Here is a 9,077-nt window from a genome sequence, read left to right as displayed (position 1 = left end):
CCCCAGCTAGTCACCTGTTACACATTAGACCTTCTCAGTCTACCATCCTGCCCCCTCGACTTCTCACTTCCCTTTTATATTTTTCATGTCCTGCAATCTAGCTACCTTCTTTTCATCTTTTATGGCAGAGTAGCATCCCAAGCTAGGTATCCTGTGCCTACTTTTTCACATATTAATGGATATCTGGTTATAAATAAAGCTGTTACGAACAATCTTATCAAGTCTTTTTTTTTTTTTTTTATGAACATGTGTTTTATTTCTCCTGGATAAATACCTAGAAGGAGGACTTCTGGGTCACAGGTTAGCTGTGTGTTTAACTTTAGAAGATACTCCCAAACTGTTTGATGTTTGCTTTTCAACCAGCATCTACGCCACGAGTCTCCCACAGGCACATAGACTGTCACATTCTGGAAAATGAAAGGCCCACATGTTGCTTTCACATCTCTCTTCCTGCCACGCTCCCTGAGAAGGTAGAACACGAAAAGGGAAAAAAAAAAAAAAAAAAAAAGAAACCAGAGTCCTCCCCCTACCTTCACCCACTTCAGGCCTAAGTCCACGGCACAGGAGGGACAGGAAAAGCTAAAAGCCATGCAAGACAGAAGCATTGAGCTGTAGGAGTGAGCTGGCCCCCAGGATTGCAGTGATGAGAAAACTCTGGATTTGCCTACAATGCTTTTCTGAGGAAGGGAAGGAAGATTCACCAGAATGTACCGAGGGCAGCGACTGGAGATAGCAAAAACCCCATTTCATGTGTACAGCCACCTCATGGACTGTTTCGTAACCACCAATACTCAGCCCCTCCTCATAGTCCTGGCCTCAGCCCCAAATTCCATGCTTTCTCCTCATCTTTCTCTCCCCCTATCCAGGTCTCTGACTCGTGGCTACCAGCCTGCACTTGTCAGGACAGGAGCCAAGATGTAGGAGCAGGGTGACCAGAAGGGAAGGCCAGGACAAAGGAGCTGTGGACAGGAGGTTGCATAAGAGGGTTCATTGCACTGTAAGTGGACGAGGCCGCTGCTTCTGGCCACTAGATCAGCCTCGTCCTCTAGGGACCGCGCCCCTGCCTCCCATAGAGCCCTCTCTTGGTCTCGGTTCGTTGGTCTGGTTGGGGTTCTCAACAAGAGGGGTTGTGGCTTGGAGTCAGACTCCATGTTTGACAGACCCCCATATGTATAGATACCCTTAGTGTCCCCTGTTTTATAGTGGGGGAAACTGAGGCATGGGAGCAGCTGATGGGTGGCCATCAGGAAAGGAGAGCAGCCAGACTGGCCCAGATCCTCCTCTAAGCCACACTGTCCTAGCGCTACATAGAAAGGACATGTGTGTTGAACAACTGAGCAAACACATTAGTCAACGTAGCACTGAACTGGCCCCGGCTGCTGCGTGCTGCTCCCCCTGCCGGGTGTGGGCAGGTGCCGGGCGCTTCCTGATGGATGGGTCATCAAAGACGGCCAGCACACCTGTCGCTGCCGAGGTAGTTATGTCTCTCTTGCTGGCCTCCTGGCCAAGCTGCAGCCCAGAAAATTCACCGTGTTCTTTCTGCAACGAGATCCAAAGAAAAGTTTTGTAGATGAAGTGGAGGTCTGTGCGGTCTTGCATGGTCCGGGAGGGGGTTTGCAGCTTCCGGAAATGGGCCGGGAGGATGGTGAGACCCCGGTTGGTGGCAGGGTGTCCCACCGCCTGGGCCATTTCATTTTAAGGGGGGTGCTGACTACTTAGCAACTAAGACCCAGGAACCCGTGAGTAGAGTTCATCGGGGCAACCTGGGTTTGTCTCCAGATCTGCACACAGAAGTAACTATAGGCAAGATGTTAGGTAACACAGGGAGGACCAGAAGTTGAGAGTTGCTCTGGTCCTGGACAAAGATGCTAAGACAACTGCCCTCCTGCAGGTGCGCCCCTGCGGATGGGGTCCCATGAAGTCAGTGTGTACTCCCACATGGTAGTTTATGGGACCCATGTGGGAAAGAGGCAGCTCCTCAGTTCCTGAGGCAGGAAATGGGATCTGGGGAGAGAGGAGGGCTGCCTTCCCCTTCGGGGGAGTGGTGATTGGGGCTTACACCCAAGAATCAGGGCCATGCATAGGGAGATCTGTGCCCTGCCAAGGGTGGGACAGGGTGATATCTGCACCAGCAGCTGGCTGCAGACCTTCTCAGAGCCTTCTCCCCTTCACAGCCCACCTCCAGGTGAGTGTGGCCAAAATCCTGCAGCCTCTGCCATGCTGGGTATCCTGATAGGATGAGCAGGACATCAGGGAGTGGGGACTGTGCAACAGACACACAGATCCTGCCTGGGAGTGAACCTCGAGTTTTAGAGTGATAGATGTGACTACATCTCAAACGTAAGAGTTGAAAGGCTTGGGAGCTGCTGGCGCTGCCTTCCCAGTAAGGCTCATTAAATGCTACATTATGATGTCTGCTCTTTCACCTTGGTGGCTGCTGTGTTTCTCGACCCCTCACTTGTGTCTGGCGGGCCATCTCCTGCTTCTACCCCCTCCTCCTTCCCCGTGGTCCCTGGGTTATTTGCTGCCCAGCACAGCTAGAGGGTGTCCGTCCAGGGTGGTTGAGCAGCCGTGTCCCAGGAGCCATCGTGTCCCCCCAGATCAGCAAGAGAAGGGGAAAAGGCAAAATAAAGAACACAGGAGCGAAGACGCAGAAGCGGGCTGAGCTGGTCAGTGGAGCCCTTCCCCTCCCCAGCCCCATGCTCCCAGTGAGAGGTCACAGCAGTGCTCTGCACGCGTGTCAGCCTTTCAGTGTCCTTTGCTGTGACCTCACCTGACCCATGTCGTATTTTGAAGCAGGGGTCCTGGACCCTTTGAAAGAGGGAGAGTTAGAGCTCAGAGACTGAGCAAGTCTAGAGCTGGGGTAGGGGAACTGGCCATCCAAGTCCAGAGTGAGGCAGTGGGCCCGGGGTGCAGGTTGAGCTGGTCTGGAGCACAGCATGGAGAGCTCCCGAGAGTCATGTGCTCACTGCTCCCCTCTTCCTTATTTCTGGGACAAGCAGAGCTGGCTCCCCGGGATCCCAGAGCCTCTTCCCAGACATCTAAAAGGCCAGTGGTGGTGTCAGTATCCGAGTGACGGGGAGCGTCCTGGGGACTGCGGTCTCCGAGGGGACATGCCGCCTGGGGAGCCCGGTTCTGTAAGGTCTGCTCTCTATCATCCTGACATCTCGGTGGGACCCAGGCCTTGGATCCCACTTGCGCCCCAGCCCTGCTCCACCTTCCTTGCTCCTGGCATCTTCAGCCTTCAGTGGCCCCAGGCCCTTGGCTCGGACTGGGCATCTGGCCTGCCAGACCCATTCCCCTGTAGGGTCACGGCCTAGCTCTTACCTCCCTTGTCCCAGCAGTGGACTCTGAGGGCCTCCGGCCTCTAGTCTGCTCATCCTTGGATCCCCAGTGCCCTCACAGGGCTGGGTCTAACAAGCATTCTACTGGGGGGATGATGGCTGGTTCTGGATTCTTCACATCCCTGTCCCTTGGCAGGGGTCTGGGCTGGCAGTCTTACCTCTGGTCACGGTCTCCTAAATTGGCACCCCCGGGAACTGCTGCAGGCCCCTGTCTCCCAGCTGCAGGTTGCCACAGAAACCACCCCACTGTGGGCTCTGGGGCTCCTGGTGCTATGCACCAGTCCCTAAACTAGCTGGTTCCTGGGAATAAGCCCAGATCTCCCGAGGAGCCATGAGAACCATGAGGGGGCTCCTCTGGAGACGCCAGAGAGGCCTCGGCTTGCTGTCTGTGGAACAGCATGGCCCTCAGAGGGTCTCACACCGCCTTTCCTCTCCACAGCCCTCTGTCTCCCTACGGGTCTGGAGGCCCTGCTGGCTGTGCCTCAGAAGAGGACACAAGTCCAGACGCAGCAGGGTCTTGGCCAAGGCCAAGGGCTGTTAGAGGAAAAGTTTCAGGGTGTTGCCCCAAATTTTCATTTTGGAAGAGAATTTTGAGGATTGAAAAGAACATAAAATTCTAAGAAATGAACTTCCAGTGGTCACATTCATCTAGTTTTCAACATATAAACCCTCTACATATTTGTTAGATTTATATCTAAGTAGTTCATGTTTGGGGAAGCTGTTGTAAACAGTGTTTTCTTTGGTTTTTAATCATTCATCGCTGCTACATAGAAATATAATTGATTTAAAAGATGGTATTTAATTATAGATTCATAAAAGTCGGCAAAGGTAGTAGAGAGAGGTTTCCTGTTCTCTCACCCAGCTCTCCCTAATGATTACAACTTGCACACGGAGATAGTCCAAGTACAAGATAGTACGAGATAGTATGACATCAGAACTGGGAAACGGACATCAGTACAATGAATATGTATAATTCTCTAACATTTTATCCCATGTAGTTCCGCATAACCACCACGTCTCTAGACAGAATGAAATACAATTGATTTTTGTATATTGACTCGCTACCCTGCAACTTTGTTAGGCTCACTTATGAGTTCTAGTAAGGTTTTTTTGTAGATTATTTGGGATTTTTTTTTTTCCATAGACAATTACATCACCTGTGGATGGAAACAGTTTTAGTCTATGCTTTCCAGTCTCTGTGATTTCTTTTTCTTGCCTTATTGCATTGGCTAGAGCCCCCGGTTTGATATGGAACAGAGGTGACAACAGCAAACATCCTCGTCTTACCCTTGACTTTCAAGGGAAGCAGCCCTCCAGCACTAAGGATGCTGTCAGCCGTGGGGTACGTGTAGGTACTCTTTTTTTTTTAAGATTTTATTCATTTATTTGTCAGAGAGAGAGCGAGAGAGAGCGAGCACAGGCAGGCAGAGTGGAAGGCAGAGTCAGAGGGAGAAGCAGGCTCCCTGCGGAGCAAGGAGCCTGATGTGGGACTCGATCCCAGGACGCTGAGATCATGACCTGAGCTGAAGGCAGCTGCTTAACCAACTGAGCCACCCAGGCGTCCCTGTGTAGGTGCTCTTTATCAGACTGTAGAAGTCCCTTTTCAGTCCGAGTTTGCTGAGAGTATCTGTCGTAAATTATTATTGGATTTTGCCAATATTTTTTCTGTATCTATTGAAATGATCATATGGTTTTCTTCTTTTATCTGTGGATACAGTTGATCACACTGATGTATTTTCAGAGTGATATTAAGGCACACATATAATCCCTCTTCAAATGTTTAAACCATTTAATAGCTTCCTATGGCTTCTAGGATAAAATTATAATCCTTAACGCAGTGGATCAATGAGGAATGTGTGCGCTTATGTGAAGCAGCGTTCGAACTAACTGCTTACAGAATAAAGTCATTTTATAGCTCATACTCGGTCTGCACACCCAGGGCTGGTTCAGCCACTCAGCAGCACCAGGTCGTCGGGTCGGCCGCTCTGCCTCGCCCCTCGCACTCACAAGGGGGCTACAGGAGCTCCAGGCATCGTATTCTAGCACAAGTGTGTCCAAAAGCGGGAGGGTGGGAACGAAGCAATTTTCCTCCAGTGATTATTTGGATCAAAGAGAAAAAACTCTTCAGCAGGTTTTCCTTAGCATCTCACTGGCCAAACCAGCTCAGCTCCCTATCTCTAAACCAATCACCCGGCACAGAACTGCCGTGACCAACGATCACAGCCCATCCCCGGAGCATACTGCTGCTGGACACAACCAGGGTCATGGCCAGTGTGTCCATCGTACTGGTCCACCCGAGCCTCTACACACCCAGGCTTCTTCCTCGCTTCCCACTCTCCGGCTCTGGTAAGTAGAATCCCTTCCTCCAGGAACACTCCTCCCTCCCGCACCTATTCACCCAGCTGAAGGTGCTCACCCTCCAGATCTTACCTAACGTGTCTCTGCTCCCCCGACTGCCTGGCTGGACCAAGTTCTCTCCCCAGCACACCTGTGCCAGCCCTCCTGTGCTTGTGACATGGGCACAGCCAGCACTCAAGTGTTCCCAGGGCTGCCCCTGTCCACTCGTGCCCCCCAAGAGTCCTGCTAGCTCTCCTCCTCCCTCCCCTCCCCTCCCCTCTGCCTCCAAACCCCACCCCTCCTTCTGAGACCACCTGACCCCTCCCCCTCCTCCATGAAGACCTCCGGGACCCTCGCAGCTCCCCTTCCCTTCTCCCGCCCCTGGTACCACAGTGATTTTAGCGCAGTCTGTCATCTCCAGCGAGCTCCCTGGGAGCCCAAACCAGCATTCTTCTCCGTGGCCCCTGCCATCACCACAAGCGTCTGTCCCACCTCGGGACTCCGCAGGTGTTCCGAAGTGAAGGATTAGAAAACACATCGCAGGTCCGCAGATCGGAACAGCCAGGACAGCCATCCCCTGGGCCGGGGGTGGGGGCCCTGGGGGGGCTGCACACCTCACAGACGTGGGCTCTGAGCCTTCTGGCGGTGGAGGTACATTATCAGCCCCTTTCCCCCCACCTCCCCACCGCCCGCCAAAAACTAAGATGACAGAGGTGAAATACGTCACCGCCCGAAGTCACAGCCTGACTGAGGACTGGAGTCCCGACACCAGCCCCCGAGCGGGGGCCCTGGGGCCAGAGTCTGTGCTGGCACAGGGATAAAGCCATGGTCCTCACCTACAGGGGATCGTGGGAACGTGGCCTGCTGAGGACGGGGCTGTCAGAGACGTCACAAATCCAGCTGCTCTGCGCGCACGCGAGGCGCCCACGCTCCGCCCCCCACAGATGGGCAAACGGAGGCCCGGGCCAAACAAGGCCTTTCCCCCAAACCCACCCCAGGAGTTGGACTCAGGTCTGGCCTTCCCCCCAACCCCTGAGACCCCAGCCCGGCAGACGGTCCCCAGGACCACTTCTGAAACTGGCCCCGGCCGTGCCCATCCAAGAAGCTGGCAGCCTCCTCTTCGTAGCCCTTCCAGCTCTCTTGGTTCCAGTCCCAAGTCATTTGCCACCATACATCTCTCTCTTCCTTTTCTTTCAAAGATGACTCATAAAATGAAATGAGGCGTTTGGAGTAAATGATGATGGGGCCTGAATTATTCAAACTCCTCCAGATTCTGAAATGACCTTAATGTGTTTATGTTTTGCATTAAGCTTCAAAATGGGCTGAAGGTTCCCAAGATTTATCTTCATTTGTGAAAGGCTTCTCCAACCCAGGACCCCGCCACGAGACAAATGTCTGGCTAGGGACATCAAGCCCAGGGTCACGTCCCAGCTAAGTCCTGGGTGTCGTTCCTGCTCCGTGCGACAGCTGTGCCTTTGCTGCAATCTTGCACGGGCTCCTAGAAAACCCGGCCCTGACCTGGGGCCGGGGGGAGGGCTGCACTTGACTTAGCCTGTTTTGCTGAGAAATCTCTGTGCTGTGCCCACGTGCAGGTCCAGGCCCGGGCAGGATGCACTCGGCTGGCATTGGGAGGAGCGAGAGGGGTGGCAGCAGAGCGAGAAATGTTGAGGCCCACGGTGTCCAGCTCTTTGGGGAGCTGGTACCACTCTCAGGCCAAGGGTGGGGAGGAGCCCCTGCCCGGATGGCAGTTCTGAGGCAAAGAAGAGCACGAGGAATGTTCCAGGCTCCCCCCTCCTGCCTGTGCATCCCCAGGCCAGTGGGCACGCGGTGGGGGACAGGTGAGTCATTGATGCACCCATGCAGGCCAGCCCTGGGGACCCACATGGGACAGAATTACAGAGAACAGGTATGGGGGTTGACAAAGGCCCGAGTCCCCCACCTGAGGCCTGAGGCAGAGAGGGAGCCCCGGGCAGGTTTGTGGGAGAGGGACAGCAGGAAGGGCACGGGGCAGAGGCCCAGAGGCTCGTTCTGCCTCCCGCTGGAGGGCGCAGGCTGTCGGTGGAGGGGGTTGGGTCGGAAGCTGAGTCATGGCAAGGAAGGGACCAGAACCATCAGTTGGGATTTCAGGCTCCAAATGCACCCCTTCTGGGCTCTTCGGGCCGGAGGAGATGCAGCGCCACAGGACCTATCCCAGTGGGAACCCATCAGCCTCTGAGTGGGTAGAACCAGGGTCTCCCAGAGCCTCAGACGGGAAACGGGGACATAGGAGACCAGACCCGGAGGCAGAGGATGGTGCTCAAGCCTCTCTCTCTCTGGGTCCCTCTCCCACTTAGGCTTGGGCTCCCTGAGGTCGCTCGTACACTGGAGAGACCCAAAACTTCAGCCACCAGTAGGCAACGCTAGGAGCCAAACAAGGACAACCGCACCCCATGTGGTAGGCTTCCCAAAGGCCTGTTCCCCCTGTTCCAGAATGCTGAGAGCTGCTGTAAGGGGACAGGGTTCTGCCATCACACAGCCCCCTGTCCCCGCCAAGCTGACCTGATCCTCAAGTCCTAGAACACCATAAAGTCAGAGTGTGTGCCCTCGTCCCCCGTTGCTCCTTGACATTGTCCCCATGACATTGTCACCTTCAGCTTCCAGGCTTCGGTCTGCTCCCACTTCGGGGCCATGAGTCAATGCCCTCTCCTCCACGACGACCCCCTTCCCTCCCGGGCTGGGTTTCCACCTGATCTTTGCAGCCTGCGGAATGGGCCAGGCTGGCCACCCTCAAAGGAGGAGGCACTGCCCGCTCTGCACCCACCTCGCAGACACCCTGAGAGCGGCCCAGGCCTCCGGCAGGGACAAACCAACAGGGCGCGGACAGCCGGTGCTCCAGAGCCCGCGAACGCCAGGGAAGAGTCTGGCCATCGCCGCCTCGGACAGTGTAGGGGGGACCCCCCAACCCCTGTCCGGCTGCCTTACCGGAGTAAGGGTACTAACTGCGGGCCCTCCCTTGGGGCAGGGAGGCAGGAAACGCATTTGGCATATCCCGCATAATACATGCCCAGCACACGGCGGGATCCCAGAGGGATGCTGTTGCCCCAGCAGGACGGAGCCTCCTCACGAGGCCAGCACTGGGACCCAGAGCTACGGCTTCTCGAACAGACGTCTGTGGAGGACGCAGCAGGAGCACCTCGCAGGAGACCTCCTGTGGGAACAAGAAACCCACCTGAGCCTCGGCCCCGCTCCTTAAGGACCCGGCGTGTTCGGGTCCCACGAGCTGACAAGGCCTGGGGGGGCGGGGCATCAACCTCCCGTGGGTGCACTCTTGTCCTCCCATTCCTACTTGGAAGCCCAAACCCCCCGTGTGAACATGGAGATGGGCCTTTAAGATGGTAATTCAGGTTAAATGAGGGC

The 9,077-nt window shown here is 55.0% G+C and overlaps 1 protein-coding gene across 6 annotated transcripts in view; it reads right to left on the bottom strand.

Annotated features, from left to right (window-relative positions):
• Positions 1-224: 224 nt before the first annotated feature.
• RRM2 (ribonucleotide reductase regulatory subunit M2) overlaps positions 225-9,077 on the bottom strand; it is a 57,756-nt gene continuing 48,903 nt past the window's right edge. For 3 of the 6 annotated variants that reach the window (XR_014315589.1, XR_014315594.1, XR_014315595.1), the window contains exon 12: positions 4,124-8,868. The gene's annotated coding sequence lies outside the window, so the exon portion shown is untranslated. Of the gene's footprint in view, positions 1,540-4,123; positions 8,869-9,077 lie in introns of those variants that run through there. The other 3 variants (XR_014315588.1, XR_014315593.1, XR_014315592.1) reach the window with 2 other exon arrangements.

The sequence above is a fragment of the Mustela nivalis genome (assembly GCF_964662115.1).
Source record: "Mustela nivalis genome assembly, chromosome: 8".
Lineage (NCBI taxonomy): Eukaryota > Metazoa > Chordata > Mammalia > Carnivora > Mustelidae > Mustela > Mustela nivalis.
Note: the sequence above shows the minus strand (reverse complement) of the source record. Positions and strands in the feature narration are given on the sequence as shown.